The sequence below is a fragment of the Mytilus californianus genome, unplaced genomic scaffold, assembly GCF_021869535.1.
Source record: "Mytilus californianus isolate M0D057914Y unplaced genomic scaffold, xbMytCali1.0.p SCAF_7, whole genome shotgun sequence".
Classification (NCBI taxonomy): Eukaryota; Metazoa; Mollusca; class Bivalvia; order Mytilida; family Mytilidae; genus Mytilus; species Mytilus californianus.
The window spans coordinates 55,747,964-55,772,340 of NW_026262723.1; the positions used below are offsets into that span (position 1 = coordinate 55,747,964).

At 32.6% G+C, this 24,377-nt stretch overlaps 1 long non-coding RNA gene across 1 annotated transcript; it reads right to left on the reverse strand.

Moving 5' to 3' along the window:
* Positions 1 to 394: 394 nt before the first annotated feature.
* Positions 395 to 18,642, reverse strand: LOC127709110 (uncharacterized). Its single transcript, XR_007985501.1, has 3 exons — positions 18,358 to 18,642; positions 2,258 to 2,389; positions 395 to 577 (listed from the first exon to the last, which is right to left on the reverse strand). It is a non-coding gene; the product is annotated as an uncharacterized LOC127709110 (long non-coding RNA).
* Between the last annotated feature and the right edge of the window lie 5,735 nt (positions 18,643 to 24,377).

A 24,377-nucleotide genomic window follows, 5' to 3' on the forward strand; every position in this document is an offset into this window, starting at 1 on the left:
TTAGAAGCGTTATCAGATCCTGCTCACCATGTGATACTCATCGTTGTCCTCTTATAAAATACGTAAATAAGTAAATGCAAGTGATTAATCTGCACACTAGTTGATTGTAACTGACCATTATCTAACGCTAACATCACTAAATTCTTTAACCATCAGTTATGTAAATTTCAAACCTTAAACTTTACCAATTAAGAAACGTTCCTGCACTAAAGTTCTGACTCCTCAATGATCATGTTAACATGTTATGAGGACCGTTTTGGATCGAGTATCTTTAAGTTTACTTGCATGATTAATAAATACCATTATCGTTAACATAAACGCTACCAGAGGCTAGCGTTGTACGAACAATTCGAATTTAATGCAACAATTGTTAAACATATAAACCTACAGCAGATTTCATCGAATGATTCATTAGTTATCCATTTCAGAAACCTGGATCTAAAGATATTAGACCAGTTCTCTGTTCCATCCTCCAAATTATCAAGATTGTCGAAGATGCTAAGTATTGTCCCATTTAACGAGGAACACCTACTAATTGCCAACTGATAAGTTTCTGTGAATCCCATTTGTCTAGTAACTAAAATGGAAACAACAATTGTAGAGACTTGACCAAAGATATAAAAGTAACATATACAAAAAACAATGTATAATGATCCTCGTTGCGGACAGTTAATTTACGGAAGTCGACGATTAGATGATGGTGTTCACCAGTATAACTATCAACCCAACGGGAATGTTGTTATGATTTAATATACCAATCTTGTCAACATTAAACCTTAAATAAAAATAAATTATCAATTCACTCATTAATACATGCTATATGCAGAAAAAGCTCGAAATAAACTTGGAGCTACAAGCAACACAATGGAGATGCTTTCATTCCATCTTTGAAATGCAACGAACATTTGGATAGATTTTCCTGGTCAGTACAAACGTGTCCTGTTATAAAAAAATAAAAACCATTGATGGATAGAATATCTCGATGTAGACCGGTTTGAAACAGGTTAATGTATTACTAAATTCATTAGCGATTTATTAAAGTAATTACTAAATCGGATAAAAAATCTCCGCTGTAAGATTAATGGTTTGTTTTCGACGCAATGAAAAGTTAATATCGCCAACGTTAAAGGCAACTCCTACATTAAAATGTTATAAGGCACTTACAGAGCTGACCATACATTGAGTGTATCTGTACGCTATTAACATGATTAATGTATCGTACTTTCCTTAACCTATTTTACCCTGTATATTTGCTCCGTAAATTGTGTATCAAAGCTTTATTACTGTGGAAAACAGAACTGATTACGACGTAACATTGACATCAGAAGATTTCAGTTAACTTTCAAAAGGACAAACAAGCTAAACAGATGGGAAGTTGACACTGCCAACACTTGTTCACCTTACTGCAACATTATTGAGAGGAAATTAAAATAATTGTCATACATATACGCAAGTTATCATCCCAAAATATAATGTTGTGAAGGCTTCAATTTTAAACACATTGGGCAGGAGGTTTTCTGACTGTCTAGCCCGCCAGATATTGGGATTACTATTAACACTAACAAAAATAAGTAATATTTCAATGTAACTTAACCTTCATTCCAATCAGGAAAGGGAAATAGTTACCAAATGGAAACCAATTGTCCCATTTTTTATTTTATTTTGAGAGCTATTGACTCACAAATTAATAGTGATCTTCTCCTATCTAATGTCTTACATCAGTATCAGTACTATTTCCATGCAAATCAAGCTCGGGAAATTAAGTTCTCATCCGGAAAACAATTGGTTGAGTACAAACAGTCGAATAGACGAATGACAGGACGGACAAAGACATTGACTATTTGTCCTGAAATGTTGTTGGTAGCATAAAATATGTTTATGGGACGCAAAATTGATAATTGTATCAACAAATAATCACTTTAAAACTTCATATTGTGAATTGTGGCTAATATTTTATGATATCAATATGCAATATTTCCTATAATTTACACTTTTCCATTTTTGAGTGAAGAATATGTACAGATGTTAATCATTAAATGAGTATGTGAAACAACGTCATGTAATAACAGCGCAAGGTTATAATGAATCGATGCAGTATACATTCAATTTTGTAAAAGGATCAATTAAAGTTATATAAAAACAAGTTTTAGAGAAAGTATGTTAATCCTGATAACTAGTAAGTGTAATTATTATATAACTGTATACTATTGAATCAGGAATGAAAATTGGAAACCTTACTTTTCTTGACAAAATTTACCTCCATATATTACACATATTGTCCAGTATTTTGAATAGCAGTCAACAACTTTCAATACAAACGTATCATTTCTAGGCACAATAACGGAACAGGCAAGTTTTTGATCGACATCACTTTTGGGTTGTAATTTTCCTATGAATTAAATAAATATCTATAAAAATAAATTTACACAAATTTAATTGCTTACTGTAGTGTTAATGAATTACCTATTCTATCTTACACACATCTATACATTACGAAATCGATATATTTAAAATACTATTAGTTCTTGAACTAATAAAAACAAGGGTATGTATTTATAAAGGTTACTCGGGGACACGTGTATTTGTTTACTTTAAGCATGTTTATGTTTAATTTGATTGGACAAACAGTAAGTTATTACCGGTTTAGGTAATATTAATCATGATAACTTCATGCTAGCATTTAAGCGCTAAATTATAGTATTATAGTCTAGAATTGTCATTCGAGGTTCGCCTATCCGATATACAGTGTCGTTTTCGTAAATTGTCAACTGGTAAAATGTCCGAATCGTCTCCACATCTAGAATTGAACGAAGACCTTCTACTTGCAGGAGATATACCGCAACCTAAGATTCCTACAGCAGCTGATAAGTCGTCTGATTTGGTTGATACCGCAGAGCTTTTCAAGACTATCTTAGACAGCAAATCAGGTGAGTTGAAGTCAGAACTCATCCAAGAGCAAGACAGCCTTAAGAGAAAGATTAAGGAAGACGTCACTTTAAAGTTCAAGGGTGAAGGTAACAGAATCCAATACACTTTTAACGAGGAATTATTAGAAACAGTAAACAAACTGTTAAAATTCATCCCTTCCTCTAATACGCAAGCCTATAAAATAGTTCTTGATCTTACAGATAAGCTTAGAGGCCGTAATAAGAAAATTCGCATAGCTGATCTTCCCCTGCTGGGTGGGGAACCGTAAAGGAATATGAAGCCAATGCCGTGGCTTCAGATTCTGAAGATGAGAGACCAGAGCTATCCGTACCTCTAAGGAGAAGTCTAAATCTCGCCAGCAACCTTACCCTAAGAATCCGCCTCGTCAACAACCTGCAGAATCTTATGGTAACCCTGCTTATGCTCAGCATTATCAACGTACTCACCAGCCGCCCTTTCGTGGGAGCTTCGCAAGGCGTGAGCCTTGCTCACTCGACATGTGCCACTACTGCAAGCAGCAAGGCCACTGGAGAAAGAACTGTCCTCTTCTCGCCAGCTCTAGGTCATCCAACAGCAACTCCACAACCTACCAAAAGTCGTAAAGTAGAGCCTGCACTTCACTCTTCAGCCATCGTGAATGATAAGTATTTAGATAATGACCAATTTTCAATATGCTTTCACGATAACGATCATATAGAATTTTTTTTTAGAACAAGTTCAATATTTTGAAAATTGTCAGTCATACGACAATTTTAAAGGGGTGAAAAGTAGATTAGCAAGTCATATAAAGTATTGGAAAAATATAGGCGCTTGTCCTTTTGTGCTTGATACAATCAAGAATGGTTATGTTATCCCATTTATAGATACACCTTCTAATATGTATCACACAAATAATAGATCAGCAAGGCAGATTACCGAATTTGTCACAAAGGCAATTGAAGATTTAGTTCAAATAGGTTGCGTAATAAAAGTGCCTTTCCAACCATATGTGGTAAATCCATTGAGTGTTGCTACTCAAAAGTCCGGTAAGAAACGACTTATTTTAGATATGAGTCAATTGAATAAACACATAAAGCGCGAAAAAAATAAAATTCGAGGACTGGAAGATAGCTTTACAATATTTTGACTAAAATATGAATCTGTTTAAATTTGACCTTAAATTTGGTTATTTTCACATCGACATCTGCCCACAGCAACAGACTTTCTTAGGTTTTCAGTGGGAAGGTCAATTTTATTGTTACACTGTTTTAGCCTTCGGAATTACTACTGGTCCGTACATTTTTACCAAATGTTTAAAGCCACTAGTAAAATTTTGGCGTGAAAACGGTATAAAAGTTGTTTTGTATTTAGATGATGGATTTGGCATGAGTCCAGATGAAAATACATGTAATGAGCAGTCGTCCTTCGTGAGAAGGTCTTTGGTTGATGCTGGTTTCCTTATAAAGGAAGAAAAGTCTGTATTTAAACCTGTTACTGAGTTAGAATGGTTGGGAATAGTATGGAACTCGAAAGAATACAAATTGTCTATTACTCAACGTCGAGTTTGCGATTTAATTTCCTCATTGAATGTTATTTCGGCTAATTTTCCTTATATTACAGCTAGATCTTTAGCTCAGGTCGTAGGCAGAATTATTTCTATGACTCCCGTAATCGGAAATGTGGCAAGAATCATGTCAAAGTTCTGTTACATGGAAATTGAAAGTATAATCGGGTGGGATAATCCCATTTCAGGGTATAAACCCGTCGAAGTCTTATCAGAGTTAAAGTTCTGGTTAGAAAATGTCACTCTGATTAACTGTCGTAAATTAAGTCATTACAGTAAATCGTCTGCTGTTATATACTCAGATGCTAGTAATATTGCCGCCGGTGCATATACCGTTGAATTAGAAAATAAGATTTTCCATTAGATGTGGACATGTAGTGAAATGGTGCAAAGCTCCACCTGGAGAGAGCTTAAAGCAATAGAGTTAGCCCTATTTTCTTTTAAAAATAGTTTCACGGGAAAAACTATAAAGTGGTTTACTGACAATCAAAATTGCGTCAAAATTGTTAATTCGGGAAGTATAAAAGAAAGCTTCATATTATAGCAAAATCGATGTTTTCATTTTGCATTAAGAAAGGAATATCAATTGATATTCAATGGATTCCCAGAAAAGAAAATGAAAAGGCTGATTATATCAGTAAAATGGTTGATTTCGAGGACTGGGGAGTCACACATATATTTTTCAATTTTTTAAGTGATATGTGGGGTCCTTATTCGATTGACAGATTTGCTAGTGTCGAAAATAGAAAAGTTTTGAGATTTAATTCCTTATTTTGGCAACCTGATTCTGAAGCAGTTGATGCGTTCTCTCAAGTTTGGACCAATGAAAATAATTGGCTGGTTCCACCAATTAATCTTGTGATTAGATCGATTAAACACATTATAGCTTGTAAAGCTCGAGGCACGTTAGTTGTGCCTAAGTGGACTTCTGCTGCATTCTGGCCATTGATATTCGATAAACATTTGATTATAAAGATGTTATTGTGTTTAAAAATACTGATGGTATTTATGAACAAGGTTCTAATAAGAATACGATATTCGGAGTTGAACCGTTTGGTTCGCCAGTTTTGGCTGTTTTGCTAGATGCGTCTTAGACATGGCCCTTATATATGTAAATATATTTTAGCAGGCATGGTCTGTTTGTTACATGGCCCTAGTATATGTATATATATATTGTAGCAGGCATGGTTTTTTATGTTGACATGGCCCTAGTATCGGTAATGATATTGTAGCAAGCATGGTCAGTTGTTTTACAGTACGTGGCCCTAGTATCTATAATGATATTGTAGCTGGCGTGGTAATATTGAATATATATATTATATTTTACTCTGTGTATAGATATTTGAAATATGCGAATAATTCGTTCTCTGTATATGTATATAAAATGTTATTGCAATTTTACGTTTTTCAGATATTTTTTCAGTAGGACAGTGGTCAGAGTTTAATTTACAAGTTGCCTCTAATAATGAGCTGAGCAGTTTGTTCAACCAGTTACCAGATTTCCTTCTTTCATCCAAGGCTGAGAGTACTCAGAAGAAATATAGATATGCCTTCAATTCATGGTGTAAGTGAACTAGTCAATATTCTTTTTCACCATTATCGGCATCTCATTTGCATATTTCTTTATATTTAATTCATTTGTCTGAAACTGCAAAATCTGTTTCTAAATTAAATGATGCTTTTTACGCCATAAAATGGGCACACAAATTAGCTGGCGTTGCTGATCCCAGTGAAAATAATCTAGTTGCATCTGTTCTTGATGGGGCTCATAGAAAAATAGGTCATTCAGTTATTAAAAAAGAACCTATCACACCACACATTTTGAAAAATATTGTATGTAAATATGCTAATAATACTTGTAATTTAAAAGATGTAAGAATAGCATGTATGTGTTTATTAGCATATGCTGGTTTTTTAAGATTCTCCGAGTTAGCTAACTTGAGAAGGTCTGATATACAGTTTTCCCCTACTTACCTTACACTTTATTTAGTCAAGAGTAAAACTGATGTATATAGGGAAGGGAGAGATGTTGTCATTTCAAAAACAGGGAATGTTACATGCCCGGTAGATGTACTTCAGCGTTATCTAAAGTTAGCTAACATTCCGGAAGAATCTAATGAATTCATTTTTAGATCAATTTGTTATTGTAAATCTTTGAACATATACAAACTTAGAAAGACTAGTCATATTTCCTACACTTGAGCCAGAGAGTTATTGTTATCAGCACTTGACAGTTTATGTCTTGATAAAAGACAGTTTGGCTTACATAGTTTGAGGTCAGGAGGAGCTACTGCCGCGGCAGAAGCTGGAATAGATGATCGATTGTTTAAGAAACACGGGAGATGGAAAAGTGATAAAGCCAAATATGGCTATGTTAAAGAGATCTAGAGTATACAAAACAGATTGTCAGTCTCAAAACATTTAGGCTTGTAATATTTTATTACTATTTACTATTTTCATTTATTTATTTATATAATTTTTTTTCTATTTTCTATTTGTCCCTTTCTTTATCATTCGAGGCTTTCTGTGCTGTCGGGGCGAGCTGATAACCAAATAACGGTGTTGAGTTGTTCTTTATAAATGATTTATGTTCGTTTGAAGTATTGAATAAGAACATAAATGTATTTATAAAGGTTACTCGGGGACACGTGTATTTGTTTACTTTAAGCACGTGCGTTCAAATCAAAACATGTTTATGTTTAATTTGATTGGACAAACAGTAAGTTATTACCGGTTTAGGTAATATTAATCATGATAACTTCATGCTAGAATTTAAGCGCTAAATTATAGTATTATAGTCTAGAATTGTCATTCGAGGTTCGCCTATCCGACAGTACAGTATCGTTTCCCACCCACCCACCCTTTCAAGACTTCATAAGAAAGTACATAGTATGCTATGTAGTAAATAGAATATATGATATGTAATACTGTAAAGATTTTGTTCTTCAACTTATAGAATACTTTTCTATTGTAGATTGTGTTTATATGTGATGGCAGCGGTCAATGACAGCAAATTGGACATTTGTGTTTTTATTTGTAATAAAATAAGCTTTCTGTGCTGTCGGGGCGAGCTGATAACCAAATAACAGTGTTGAGTTTTTCTTTATAAACGATGTATGTTCGTTTGAAGTATTGACTAAGAACATAAATATGATTCGTGTGGTCATATTGCTACAGGAGACGATAGCACTGTTAAAAATGGGGTATTTGTTTCCATGCTATCGTCCATCATCTTAAATTAAGAAAGGCACTTTCAACAGTTATCCTTTTCATTCACTGTAAATCGTGTTACAAAAATGGAATACTACCCATTTATATAATAGTAACAAATATTTAGCAACATTGGTGCAACTTTGTTTATTCCTGCAGACTAGCTGTCAGAGTTTTGTAGATTTAATGTTGTTTAATTCTTAATGTAATGCATACTGTGTTTAAAACTCCTAGTTGTCGTTTCGATTATTTTAATTGTGTTTTATGTCTTTCTTTGAATTAGGGTTTTGGATTGCCCTCCAATATCGTCTACTTAGTTTTTCAAAAGCATCGCAAACAAAAAGTTCCATGAAAGTAAAATTACGACTGAATGGTGAATTGAAACCGTCTACAACGCAAACAAATTTAGAATTGCTTTTGACCAATAACTGAACTGAAAACCTGCTATTGAATACCACAACATTTCCTATACAATGTATTAATATAATTTCTTTATTACACAGGAGACCTTAAAAATGTCTGAGCAACATTGGTGCAACTTCGTTCATTCCTGCAGACTAGCTGCCAGAGTTTTGAACTGAAAACCTGCTATTGAATACCACAACATTTCCTATACAATGTATTAATATAATTTCTTTATTACACAGGAAACCTTAAAAATGTCTGACTATTGATACAATATCTTATAAATAGTCATATAAAAACCAGTTACAGATCGAGTTTTAAATTCGTTCAAATTGAGCAATATATTTCATATGTAGAAAGATTTGAGTGGCCAGCGGACTCCATCAGCAATAAACAACAAGTTATTTTTATCAATAGCCTTATTTCAGAACTTTATCAAGACACGAGGTCAGAAGTGCTTTGATGTAGACCTGTTACAAAATTTCTCTTCATTTTTGTTATTATGATATGACAAATAACATGAATATTCAGTTCACTTGATACCAGTATTAAATTTTCTGATATTTATTTCGAAAGAATAGAAAAAAGTAAAATAACAAAAATACCGAATTCCAAGGGAAATTAAAAATTCAAAACGGAATGTCCTTTATAAAATTGCAAAATCTAAAGCTCAAACACATCTAACGAATGGAAAACAACTGTCATATTCCTGACTTGGTTCAGGCATTTCCTTATGTAGAAAATGGTGTATTATAGCTAGCTAAACCATTCACTTGTATGACAGTCGCATTGAATTCCATTATATTGACAACAATGTGTGACAAAACAAACAGACAAAATAGGTAAAAACGTCAAAAATTGGGGTACAGCAGTCAACATTGTAATATAATCAATAATCACTATAAAAATAAATAACTGTTCAAACAAAGAAACACAAAATGCAATAGACCAAGTACATAAGCCAAAATGAAAGACAAGAATTCAAAATTGACCATAGCACAATAACACAATGGCGGGATGTATAAGTACGGAGCCACGTCATAAGTATATAATCAAAAATGGACTAAACATTAAATGTAAAAAATACACAAGGACAAAGAAAAGGGAACTATAACACGTAATTTAAATGATAAACAACGTCAGTACCTAGAATCTATACTTCAAGACCATCATGTAGTATTTGTGTAATTGGTACAGAATATTTATTAACAAGATTTTGGTATCTTCCAATGAACTTTTTTAGAAACAGGGCGAGACGTTCTTTTACATAACCGTGGCTCATCAACTGTCTGCTCAGACACTGGTGTTGTTTTATAAAGTCTGGGTAGCAGCTGAAAGCTATTGAATACCAAATGAGTTGGGAAATGTATATCCCATATGCAGGTGAAGTTGGTATATTGCTACTAAGGTGGGGAATATTTTTAATTTCAAAATTAAAATCGTCTTGCTTGTCATAGATTCTTGTATTAGGATGATCGCTTATGTCAAATTCGAGGTATAAGTCTAAAAATAAGGCGGATTAACCCTTGTTTGTTGTTTCTTTAATTTCTAGTTCTGGAGGATATATTATTGGAACCCAATCAGAAAAATGTGGATTGTTAATGGAAAGAACATCATCAGTATATCTGAATGTAAAATTAAATGATCGGGCTTCTTTGATTTTCTTGTTTTTGACAAGTGTCTGAAGGATCTCCGACTCATATGAAAATAAAAAGTGGTCGACAAGGAGAGGCGCACAGTTCGTTCCTATAGGAATGCCGACAACTTGCTGAGAAACTCCAGCATACTGATCAATTGTTCGTCCGTGTAGCATGTATTTGTCTAAACGTTCCTTAGGAATGCCGACAAAAAATTGAAAACAACACGTTGAATAATTTCATGCGCCCGAAGCGCTTTTCTGGATTTACCTCCATCAGGAACGCTCAAAGCCAAACATTTGAAATCCGAGGATGTATAAGTACCGAAACAGAGCTATATGACAAAAATACCTAAAAAAATAACTTGTTGAGAAACTCCAGCATGCTTATCACTTGTTCAACTGTTCAGCATGTTTTACCTTTTTGTTCACTATTAACAAAGTATGCCATTTTGTATCCCAAAGCAATAACTTTATAGCGTTTACTGCCATTTTTATATTCAAAAGCATTGTGGATTATTTCTTTTAGACGATGTTTCAATTTCAAATGGAGAATAGTGGTATACAGGATTGACAAATCAAAAGTTTTGATAGAACTAATTTCGGGGGAGGATCGAAATTTATAATTTTCAAGAAGTTCTTTAGAGTTTTTTAGAATCCACATTTGGTTAATACCACTTCGCGAGTAAACAGTTTCACAGTATTTCTGAAGACCCTCTTTCACTGCGGCCAGAATTTTTGTCAATCTAATGGACAATTCCTTTGTCGAACATGCAAACACAATATTATTTGAAGCTTTGTCCGCAGGAACAACAACATATTTATCGTGAAGAGATGATAGATATTTCACAGCATCTTTGTCCCTGAAAACGGACTTTGGTCGATCATTTATACAGTTTTTCAACTTATGAATTCGACGTTTTATCAGACACCTGATTATTTTGACCCATTCTGACAATTTGCCCAGTTCAACTTCTTCTCGTTTCGCTCATGCTCTGGCGTAGTCCTCAATGGAATCCATAATCATTTTGATGATATGGTTCCAACTGATGTGTTGGGGTTCTCTGAACTTAAGACCAGGAAATATCACCTTTCGGAGATGTTCATGTTTAATTATGTTTAGATCCCCAGTAAAAACATGGCTAGAGGGGCTGTAACTAAAAGGCGAGTGGGAACTGTCAATTGTCTGAGTTTTTTAAAGGTTTTTTTTTCAAAATCAAGGTCCTGCAATGCTTGCTTATAGTTAAATACTTTAGGTGCAATGGTTTTAGTGTAACTGTAGGATACACTAGGAACAGACTAATTTGGAAAATAAATTGGAATTTTAGATGTTACGTCTTTGTGATGTGTTATGCTATTGTAAGTATTATGTTTATTTGCCTAATTTGTTTTGTGTGGCCTTATAGTTGTTTACAAAATAATGTTATAACTGTCCAGTTTAGAAATCACTAGAACAATCATAGATACTGATGGAATGATTAGAACTTTCTATTTGAGTTGCATAATAATTTCGGAATGATCATAATCTACGATGTGTAATTTAAACTTCTATAATATTCTAGGAGTTTCCCTTCTACAGTGTTCTAGAAGTTTCTGTGACAACTATATATATATACAGACATCAAAGTTACACTTTCAGACAGACAAAAATATACTTGTATTCTCAGAAGTTCTCTGGAGTCGTTGGCCTGACACTTTTATTTACGTTAACTACCTCGTACTAGATTGTGAACTTATTGGACATATTCCGTTAAAGTTAAGAGAGGAATTCTTGATGAAGAAAAGACAAAGTATCGGACATATATTTTAACAGTTAAGTTGACGTTTGTATTTGTATAATATTTCTTGTAAAATTGTATTATAATAAATCTTGTTAAAATTTTCGATTTTTGTTGGCTACAATTTTAAGGTGATTTCTGGCCGTTACAGAAATATGGGGGCTCGTCCAGGATAACGTTAATATAAGATTATAATTTTTTCAGTATTTTATTGAATTAGAATTAGCCAACATAATTTTACAGAATGGCATTTGATGCCGGTAAATTTTTGAAAACATCATAGGGTTGGATAAATTAAAGAAAGAGGAATTAGTGTTGCTTGCTAAACATCTGAAAATAGATTTTAGAGTATCTATGATAAAACATATTATAAAATATTTGGTAATAGACAATTTAGTTGATTTAGATTTTTTTGGTGAAGAGGCTCTTGAACTTAAGGTTGAAAATGTTAATGCTATCAAATTATAACAACTTGAATAAGAACATGAATTCAAATCAAAACAATTGGAAAAAGAAGAAAGATTAGAGATGGAAAAAATAAAAGAAAAAGAAGATGAATTTAAATTAAAACAGGCAGAACTTAGAAAGTCAAAGTCTTACTGGACTACAATGCTGCAAAGTGTATTTGTGAGCAAGGCCGCTGAAATTTACTCAGCGCTTTCGTCAGAAAAAAAAGTTCTGATTATGACACTGTAAAACAGAAAGTTTTGACAGCGTATATGCTAGTGCCAGAAGCATATAGACAGAAATTTGGGTCTAATAAAAAGTTTGAATCACAAACCTATATTGAATTTGCTAGGGGAAAAAAGATATATTTGATGAATGACTTACGTCAAAGAAAATAGATGACAATTTTGATAAAATAAGACAATTAATGTTATTAGAAGAGTTCATTTAGACTAAAACACACATTTAGATGACAAAACTGTTGAGACTTTGCAAAATACAGCTGTTGTTTCCGATAATTATACCCTTTCACATTAAAGAAGTTTCAAAGGTCAAAATTTTAGTACTTCTAACGGAAATTACAAAAATCAAAGTACTGAGCATGATGATAGTAAGCCTGTTGCACAGAATAAGAGTCAGTCTAGTTATGATATGTCTAGTTCAAAATCTGATCCTTTTGAGAAGAAGTCACTAACGTGTGCTTATTTTTGGAAAAATGGTCATGTGATGGCTGATTGTATTAGACTCCAGAAGAAGAATGAAAGAGATAATAAACCCAAGTCCACTGCTTGTATGACACCCCTTGTTACCAATAAGTTGGAATGTACTGCGAGTCAGGCTTTTATGTTCAGTTTTTGTGATTACACGGAGGATTACAAACCCGTCATGTCTGATGGGTTTGTTTCTATTGCTGATAATACTACTCCTCAGCCCATTATGATTTTACGGGAAACTGGAGCTTCTCAGACATTATTGTTATTAGGTGTGTTGCCTTTGTCCAAGGAGACTTCTGTTGGTGCCTCCCCTTTGTTACAGGGTGTGGTGGTAGGTTGTATTAATGTTTTTCTCCATCCTATTTATTTGAAGTCAGATTTAGTTACTGGACAGTTGTTGTAGATGTTCGTTCTAATCACCCTGTTGAGGGTGTTTCATTATTGCTAGGAAATGATCTAGATAGGAACAAAGTGGTTGCTGAACCAACTGTTACCAGTGAACCGATGGTGGATGATAAATCACCTGAAGATGATACTGAACTGTATCCAGCTTGTGTTGTTACTAGGGCAATGGCAAGACAACAACAAATTGAGGATTTACAAGACGACCAGGATGATTATATGGACCTTTCTGACACTTTCCTTGTCGACATTGAAGATTCCGGTAGCTCGGAAAAGGCCATAGTAAGACAACATTGTTCTAACAAGCTTGTGATTATATCATGTCCAGACTTAAACAGCCATTCTTTAGACAAAAGACAATTTGTGGAAGAGTAAAATAAAGACTCTGAGGTTCTTCAGCTTTGCAAGAGGCTCAACCACAGGAAGAAGCAGTCAAAGTGGCCGAATGCTACTACCATCACGACGGCATTTTAATACGAAAATAGAAGCCCCTGATGCTATCCCAGAGGAGGAATGAAGAGTAGTATATCGAGTGGTGGTGCCTCAAGTTTATAGGCAAAACATTGTTGGTCTTGCCCACGACACCCCCTTGGCCGGACATTTAGGTATATGGATGACTTGCCTTAAGATCTTGCAACATTTCTACTGGCCTAGACTTAGAAATGATGTCACAGAATATTGCAAATTATGCGATATACATGATATATGCCAGGTTGTTGGTAAGCCTAACAAGAAAAAATTACCAGCACCACTTCTGCTAATTCCATCCTTTAAAAACCTTTCAGCCGAGTACGTATTGATTGCGTTGGACCTTTACCGAAGACCAAGACTAGCAATGCGTATCTATTGACAATCATATGTACATTCACTCGCTTTCCTGAGGCTATTCCATTGAGGAATTAAGACACCTGCTATTGTCAAAGCTCTTATATAATTGTTCACGTTAGTAGGACTTCCAAAGTCTATATAGTCCGACCAGGGTTCAAATTTCATGTCAGGTTTATTTTCAGCAGGTCGTTTACCAGTTAGGGATTTTTAAGTATAAGTCAAGTGCTTATCATCAGAATTGCACTTGCACGTTTTCATCAAACATTGAAGAACATGATTAGAACTCCTTGTCTTCAATATCAGGGACTGGTTTGATGGTGTTCACTTTCTACTTTTTGCGGTCCGAGGGGCTGTTCAAGTATCCCTTGGTTTTAGCGATTTTGAGTTGGTGTTTGGTCATACTGTAAGGGGACCTTTGAAATTGGTTAAGGAAAAATGGCTTACTGAACACAGTGACTTGAATCGTCTATACTATGTATCTGTACTTAAAGAAAAATTGTATTCTGCTTCTCAAATTGCTCAGAAATATTAAAAAAAATGTTCAAAATAAGATGAAAATATGGTATGATAAAGATGCCAGGGACAGAGTTTTTTCAGCTTGGTGATAAAGTACTTCTATTTTGGCCTGTCCCTGGACATCAATTACAGGCTAAATACTGTGGTCGTTATACAAAAGAGATTACAATTAATTATTTGAATTATATTGTAAAACTCCAGGTCGGCGCAAACAAAATAGAGTATGTCATATTAGTATGTTAAAACCATATTTTAAGCGTTCTAATGAAGGTGACAGTAAACCAGGAACCACTTTAGCCATGGTTAAATTGGAGAACGATCATGACAAACCAGATATAATTGAACCTCCTTTTTATTCTATGACTATGGAAGAGACAGTAAGATTGAACTAATCAGAAATGGAGCTCTCCTTATCTCCTTGTGCCCAAACCAGATAAAACCTTTCGTTTCGTTACTGATTTCAGAAAAATAAATACAACTTCATAATCAGATATCTATCCGATTCCAAGGATAGACGATTGCATTGAAAATATTGTGCAAGCAAAATTTGTGAGCAAATTTAATTTATTGAAAGGTTACTGGCAGGTGCCCTTGACACCGAGAGCTCCTGAAATATCAGCTTTTGTCACACCAGGCGATCTATTTCAGTATACTGTTATGACGTTTGGTATGAAAAGTGCCCCAGCTACATTTCAAAGAATGATCAATAGTGTTTTTTTAAAGATTTAGACTGTTGTTATACTTATATTAGATGGTCTTATTGGATGTAATGATAGCTGGGAGGAGCATTTAACACATTTATATGATACTTTTGATAGATTTTCATCATCAAATTTAACTGTAAATCTTGGGAAAAGTGAATTTAATCAGACCACTATTGATTATTTAGGGAATACAGGTGGCCAACATGGAAAAGGTCAAGTGAAACCTAGTATGGCTAAAGTGGATGCAATTACCAAATTTCCTCCTCCTACAAATAAGTAACAACTTTATGAGATATTTAGGCATGATTGGATTTTACAGGAAATTCTGTTCAAATACTGCTATTGTTGTTCATCCATTGACTCATCTTTTACGGAAAGATTCTAAATTCATCTGGAGAGATAGTTGTCAAAACGCTTTTGAAAATAGCAAATCACTTTTAATTAACAGTCCAGTTCTGATAACTCAAAACTTTAAAAAAACAATTCCATCTTGTCGTTGACGCCAGTGATGTTGGAGGTGGAACTGTTTTATATCAAGACACAGATGATAATGTTAATGTGGCTGGGGCGTCTTAATCAGAATCCATAGAAGTTTTTAATAATTTGTCAAAATGAAGTTTTTATCATGCGTTTTTCAAAAATATAATAAAAAGTATGGGTCACCGGCCTTTTTTCACGCTACAGGTTGTGCAAAATTGTCAGATTTTATATAGATTATGCAGGGAAAATCCAATTTTGTGTGACAAAAAGAAAATTACATGATAAAATTTTCAGCTAAAAATGTGAGACGACAGCTCTTATAACATGCTTTCAGATAAGAAAAAGAAAAAATGAGGTCACCGAATTTGTTTTCTTGCTATATATTTAAATAGGTAAATTCACAACACTTTCTATTATGAAAATTATTTTATCTGAATTATCTCCCCTTTCTATCTGAGTTATCTCCCCTTATTTGGTCAAGTTGAAAAAATGAATCAAACACAAATATGGTGTTTGTTTAGAAATTACAGCCGTAAATATGATAAAACACATAATTTTCCATATTTACATCAATGAACTACATACTACTCTCAACAATTGCACATTTCATCAAAGATTTAAACCAACTGTTATCTTCTATTTTAAAATCCAAGATGGAGCAAGACACCCGAGTCACCTTAAGAAAATGATTTATGTTTCTAAGAAATTAGATAAACATCAGAAAAATTATTCAACTATTGAAAAAGAGTGTTTTGCACTGTTGTCTGCACTTAAACATTTTGCTGTATATTTAAATCACACTATCCTCTCACTTTCAAACAAAAAAAAAATGAGAAACAAGAACCAGAAGTTGACTAGATAGAGTTTATTGTTACAGGAATATGATGTTATTGTAAAGATAATATAATAGCAGATGCATCATCTAGATCTTATTTAAACACTGTATACATACTATATATTTTTGAAGATATTGTTCATGAAAAGTTCTCATTACACTCGAACTTTTTCAAAGGGGGGCAGTTTTATGATATTGTAATTATCATGTTTATTTATCTTGGCCTAATTTTTGTTTTTTTTTGTTGTTTTTTTTTTTGTGGCATTATAGTTGTTTACAAAATAATGTAATTTTTTTGTGGCCCTATAGTTGTTTACAAAATAATGTTATAACTGTCCAGTTTGGAAATCACTTGAACAATCATAAATACCGATGTAATGATTAGAACTTTCTATTTGACTTGCATAATAATTCCGGAATGATCATAATATGTAATTTAAACTCCTGCAATATTCTAGAAGTTTCCCTTCTACAGTGTTCTGCAAGTTTCAATGACAACTATATATACAGACACCAAAGTTAGACTTTAAGACAGATATTAATATACTTGTATTCGCAGAAGTTCTCTGGAGTTGCTGGACTGACAATTTTATGTACGTTAACTACATCATACTAGATTGTGAACTTATTGAACATATTCTGTTAAAGTTAAAAGAAGAGTTCTTGATAAAGAAAAGAGAAAGGATCGGACATATATTTTATAAGTTAAGTTGACATTTCTATTTGTATATTTCTTGTAAAATTGTTTTATTAGAAATCTTATTAAATTTATTATTGATTTTTCGTCTTTTGTTGGCTACAATTCAAAAGTGATTTCTGGTCGTAACAGATGAAGAACGTTGCTGATGTTGATAGCATCAATGATAGAAATTGATACTAATCATGACCTTTTTGTTTAAATTAATTGGCCTTTTAATGACTTTTACATTTCAATACAAAAAAAGATCAAGCATTGATGATCACAAATGTAACACCACCAGAAGTGAATATTTAATCTTCTATTATAATGCTTTAGTTTAATACTTTAATTTGCTTAATGGAGAGTCAACGATATTGAGGTGTGCAGCAGCATGCCTTCGTATCAACACATGAGGTACTTTGAGCTTGCTTCTGTGATCTACATTCTTTTATACAGTGTACAAGAGAATTCTTGATATCTCAATGGTATACGTAAACTATACATTATATCCGGTTTTTAAATGAAAAATAAGACAAATTTCATTTCCTTACGTATAATTATACTATAATAAACTTCTGAACTATAAGGTACATAATTTTTCTCAATTATAGTGTGTTAATTGTCTTGGTTGTACGTGTGTTTTTGTTATCTAGTTGACCTTACAAATGGAGTTTGAGAGCTTATTCTTTTTATTTTTATTTAACGTTATACAATGCATCTTTTGTTCTCCCAAGATGATTGGACGAAATAATAAGGTTGATATTTTACACCAATAAGTCAACTGTAAATTCAGAAATTATTTCGAGGTTTTGATTATTGAGAATATTGCGACTGGATGGGCTTCGCATTAAAAACTCGCATTCTGATGATGACACATATATCTGTTTGCAGATTTTCATGACATTTTGTCCATTCTTCAAAATTAACAGTAATTAAACACTATAACATATTAATGTGCCTGTCCCAAGCCAGGAACCTCGTCGGTGATTGTGTTATATTATGTTTTGATGAACTTTGTCTTAAAGGAAATTTGGTTCGATATAATTGTAGCAGAACTAGTATTGTGTGTAGCTTTCCATATTGACAACCGTTTAAAACTCGAGACGAGTATAATTTAGAGAAAATAACATATATATATATATATATATATATATATATATATATGGGTAAGTGTTTCTGATCATTAGTGGAAAGAAAAGAAAAGCTGTGTGTATACAAAAGTAACAGGCAAGAGTAAATAATATTTCACGTACCGGTAATGTGCTTGTATACTGTAAAATGAGATCTTTCTCCACATACATCATTGTTTGAACCTGGACATTTGTACGTGCACTTTGATGAATCAACATCATTCAAATTGTAAAGAGAATGTAGGCAAAGACACCAGTTGTACTGCAATACAAGTACAATTAAGTACCCTAAGTGCAGAATAGGCTCAATCACATAAATAACCTAAATAATGCAACTGTGTATTTGTTAGGTTTATACATAACGTATGTTAAGATCATTGGTGGTATCTGAATAAAAAGGTGAATATTGCAGTAGGTCATGTATCACAATGGTATAATGAAAATATGCCTGAATTTATGAAAGAAAATCCTTGGACTGATAACATCTATGCGTAATGTAAAGGAGAAAAATACACTCAAAAGAAAAAGACAAATTGTTTACTTGGTAAAAATTCAAAACAATATCAAAAGCCTTATTTCTACAATACTATATATATTATATATTGAAAACGGCACAACAACATACAGAACAGGGATGAGGAAGCCTTACATAATTGCCACATAGTTTAAATATAATTTCATTTTTGAGTAGATAGCACTAACATTAACTAAAATAGGAGGAAACACGTTACTTACTTTCAATGCAAAATATGGTTTCATTTTACAATTCTCTGAACAAAGTGTTGGTGTTAACCTTTTAATGTCATCGACTCTATTAGTATTTATTGCTCCAGAATTGCTATAACAACCTTGCCAACAAAGAAACAAACATTTTCATATACAAAAATAAACAATTAAATTTGAGAAAAAGATTCCTTAAACATGTTAAATAGGGGAACCTAACATTGTTAAATGATTTGTTATATTGTGTTTGATGTGGTGCAATAGCGATGCCTTCGTATAAGAAAGCCACAAACAGAAGCGTCGTATTTTCTGAGTCATACATGTACGTGTACATTAAAAATAAAACAACACAATGTCTATTAATCAATTTTTATCAGACATATTTTGAATAAAAAGGAAAGGCACCTGTTATATTTATTATTTATAAGCTAAACTCGTATGTTACATTTAGGTATAACGTCGATAGACGGACAGATATGCAAGCGACATTACACATTACATTTTTGACGTATATATATTTATGGGAATAAATGAGCACTCAGGTTATCCCACATATAAAAACATATTATTTGACAAGGATGAGATTTATAAGTCCTTCATAGCTTCAATGAACATTACATTGAACAGCAAATCTGAGGACTTACCTTGTTTGTATTGGATACCTAAGCTTCAAGCATTTCATACAAACAACGGTACATTGCCGGCTCATCTGCATGTTCTACAAAGGAATTGCTTATCAGATTGACAAACATTATGTCCGCAGTGAAAGACGGTCTTTAGAAATACTGTGAAACTGTTTACTCGCGTAGTGGTATTAACCATATGTGGATTTTAAAAAACTCTAAAGAACTTCTGGATAATTTTAAATCTCGATCATTCTCTGAAATTAATTCTATCAAAACTTTTGATTTTTCAACCCTGTATACCACAATTCCCCATGTGAAATTGAAAAATCGTGTAAGAGAAATAATTCACAATGCTTTTCAAAATAAAAATGGTAGCATACGCTATAAATTAAATATTTTGGGATACCATAAAGCATATTTGTTAATAGTGAACAAAGAGGTAAAATATGCTTCACCTAGGAACAAGTGATCAGTATGCTGAAATTTATTATTGACAACATATTTGTTGAATTTGGAAGTAGACTGTTTCAACAAATTGTCGGCATTCCTATGGGAACGAACTGTGCACCTCTCTTAGCCGATCTCTTCTTATTTTCATATGAGTCGGAGTTCCTTCAGACACTTGTCAAAAACAAGAAGATCAAAGAAGCCATATCATTTAATTTCACATTCAGATATATTGCTGATGTTCTTTCCATTAACAATCCAAACTTTTCTGATTGGGTTTCATTAATATATCCTCCAGAACTAGAAATCAAAGAAACAACAGACACGACTTCCTCCGCCTCATTTTAAGACTTATAACTCGAATTTGACATAAGCGGTCATCTCAGTACCATAATCTATGACAAACGAGACGATTTTAGTTTTGAAGTTATCAATTTCCTCCACCTTAGTAATAATACACCAACTTCATTTGCATATTGGATATACATGTCCCAACCAATTTGGTATTCAAGAGCTTGCAGCTGCTACTCAGACTTTATAAAACGTCACCAGTGTTTGAGCAGAATGTTGATGAACCAGGGTTATGTCAAAGACCGTCTCGTCCTTTTTCTAAAACAGTTCACCGGAAGATACCAAGACCTTGTTGATAAATGTTCCGTAGCACCTTCACAAATAATACACGATGGTCTTGAATTATAGATTCTAGGTACTGACGTTGTTTATCATATTAAGTACGTGTTATAGTGTTCTTTCATTTGTCTTTGTAAATTATTTACTATACTGTTTATCCATTTTTGGTAATATCCTCTTCGCGTGGCTCGGTACTTATACATCCCGCCTTTGTGTTAATGTGCTATCGTCATTTTTTGTATTCTTGTCTTTCATTTTTACTTATGTGCTTTGTTTATATGCCATTTTGTTTTTCTTTGTTGACATATCTGGTTTTTTTATAGTGATTTATACACAATGTTGACTGCTGTACCCCTGTTTTTGACATTTTTACCTATTATGTCTGTTTGTTTTGCTCACACATTGTTGTAAATATAATGGAACTTTATGCGACTGTCATACAAGTGAGAGATTTAGCTAGCTATACAACCAGTTTAATCCACCATTTTATACATAAGGAAAGGCTTGTACCAAGTCAGAAATGTGCCAATTGTTTTCAATTCGTTTAATGTGTTTGAGCTTTCAATTTTGTCATTTGATAAGGGACGTTCCGTTTTGAATAATTCTAGATGTTCTGTATTTTTGTTAGTTTACTTTATACATTTTGATATCGCTTCTTTCCATAGTAGGTGAAAATGCAAAAGTGGCAAGTTGGTCGTTGTGTCTTATAGAGCTACGTACGCCACCAGCACATGACAATTCTCTTATCAAATACAAATATAAATAAATGTGCAATTTTTAGGAGGAAATATGTGTTCAAACTTCTTTGTCATGTAGTCTCTAATGAAGAGTTGTCCTATTTGCAACCATACTTGATCTTCTTTTTTTTATATTAAAAGTATATAAACATGAAGAGTAAAATGCAGACAAGATAGGCAAACAATTCTTGAAATGAAGAAATCACACAAATATAAACATGTACATTAAAGATAACATTCTTTACGTACTAGTATAATGTCAAACATAATTGGTACACAATTTTACGACACGATTTCGCTGTAAATTTTTTATTTATTGCAGTGTAGGGCCATTTTCTACTTTTCATTTGTATCCATTCAGATGGTAATCTTTGTCATTTGTTAGTTGTTTTCATGATAATTTTCCTGATTTGTGTTTTCCTGATTATTTTCCTTGATATTGCATTCCTAACAATTTTTCTTAATAGTGATAACCCTTTTATTTTAAAGTTTTATTCAATTTATTGTCATTTGAATGTTAGTCATGAATAGAATCCCTGCATGCATATACAAATTCTGCAATTTGTCCTCTTCCGACCACATGGACCATTTGCGAGTTGTATGTCATGAATGAAAACTTCTCTATAATATTTAATAATTAAATATTTACTTTTAATGTGTATTATTATGATATCCTTATGTTCATAGTGTGGGTTATCGGCCGTCAAAACCAACATTTACAAGAGGGAAATAAAAGCCATTCGTGGTTCCAAAAAAAAAAGAAATATTATTATAGTAACATTTGTTAGTCCTGTCAATGTTCTATACATTTTTGCGATGATTAAATGTGACCAAGTCCGGTCGATCGAGTGCTGCAATATAGTTGTAAAGTCATTGTTATATAATTTACAAATGGACGTTTGCCCTTAAACGACCACATCCGAAAATCGGAAAGAAAGTTGTCAGTTCATAATTATAAATATATTTGTTCTAATGTTGAATTTTTTTAAATACCTTGGATTTTCTACCCCATGGCCAGTAATAGATTACCTTACTTTGACATAACCTTTCGCTATTTTGGGTCCTCAATGCTCTTCAACCTCGTACTTTATTTGTCCTTTCTAACATTTTTTTTATTTGAGCGTCACTGATGAGTCTTTTGTAGACAAAACGCGCGTCGGCGTACACAATTTTAAACTTGTTTCTATGATGATTGTATTGTTGCTGCCTGTCGTATGTTTTTTCGTATATTAAAATGTAATTATCTGAACGTAGTTTGTTGCTTTTAAATAAAATATTTTACATTATAATATCCCGTTTCAAGTGTAGATAATTTTGCCTTACGGGTGTTGCTCATTACTAAAGCCGTAAGGTGAAAAAAGGCTGAAGGGTTTTAAAGGGAGAATCAAAAGGAATAAATCGTAGAGAGACGTAAATATACGGTTATATCCAACAATTGCAGAGCTAAATCAACCTCTGTAGCAGCACGGTTTTATTTCTGTAATGTCCAGACACTACTAATCCTGCAAAATCGAATCAACCGAAACGAAATTCAAACTCGATGTGTAACTCCGTATGATATGATTAGGAAAACCAAATAATATACTCAATATATATATAGAAACTCGAGAAAAAGAAAACGGACAACAAATATATATAAACCTTTTTTTTTTATGTTCAATAATCACAAAACGTCCGCACATATCGCTCAATATTATCGATTCTCAAACTCGATGTGTTACTTTTTGTGATATGACTATATACAGTGCTTGCAACCTTAGGCACTACAGTTTGACCGGAACTTGACTAATCGGTAAATGATCGGTGACGGATGTTTGACTAATCGATGAATGATCGATGATCGATGACCTGTAGAATCCGTATTTTTTGGATAAAATTATAATAATATATATAAGGATGAAAATAGTTAAAAATTTATTTGTGTTGAATAAGAATAAAATCATTTCTTTTCTTTATTTTAATAGAAATTATAAACCGCAATTGGATTTAAGTACTATTTGTAAATCAGGATTGGTTGTTTTTCATAAAATTAAATGAATATCAGAGAAAAAAAAACTTAAATGCTGTTCGCATTGTTTTAAATTAACAATATTTCTTCTTTTTAACAAAAATAATGCAATGTTATTTGTAATTAGTTATTTCAAAGGTCACAAGATATATTTTTTTGGTAAAAATTTCAATAATATAAGGAGAAAAATACTTAAACTTTTGTCTGTGTTGAATACGAATGAAATGACTTTGTTTTAATAGAAACTATGAACCGCCATTTGATTTCAGTACTTTTTGTACATCAGGATTGGTTGTTTTTCATGAAATATGCTGAATTTCAGGGAAAAGATACTAAAAATTATATCAGAAATAATGCAACGTCATTTACAAACAGCCATTATTAATGCCTTTAGATAAGTAACTTTTATACGATATGAATAAGATAAGGATAAAGAGATTTAAACTTTTGTTTGTGTTGAATAAGAATGCAATTATTTATTTATTTCAATGGTTTCATTGTTTGAAAATACCAATATTTCTTCTTTTTATAAAAAAAAGAAATTGCTCTGCTGTTATTATGATATGTTTTTAAATTTGTCTGATGAAGAAAAAATTATATATCTTTTTAAAAATATCGATTTTAGTAATATTGTTGCCAAAACCTACAATAACATTTTAACAAGGAGAAAAAGTTTTTTATATCATTAATAGCTCTTTGTAGTATTTTATATATAAATTGGTATAGATATGTATTTTAATAGTCTCTTATAATTCTTTTAAGAATGACACGTACATATATTTTACTTGTTTTTATATATGTTTATTGTATATTTATATATATATGTATCATTAAATGTATGTTGTATGTGGTGAGAATATAATAAACTATTGAATCTGAATTGAATCTGTTAGCAATCAGTTATTTTAATTGCCTATGGATAAGTTAGTTTTTATAAAATTTGAATAATATAGGGATTAAGATATTTAAACT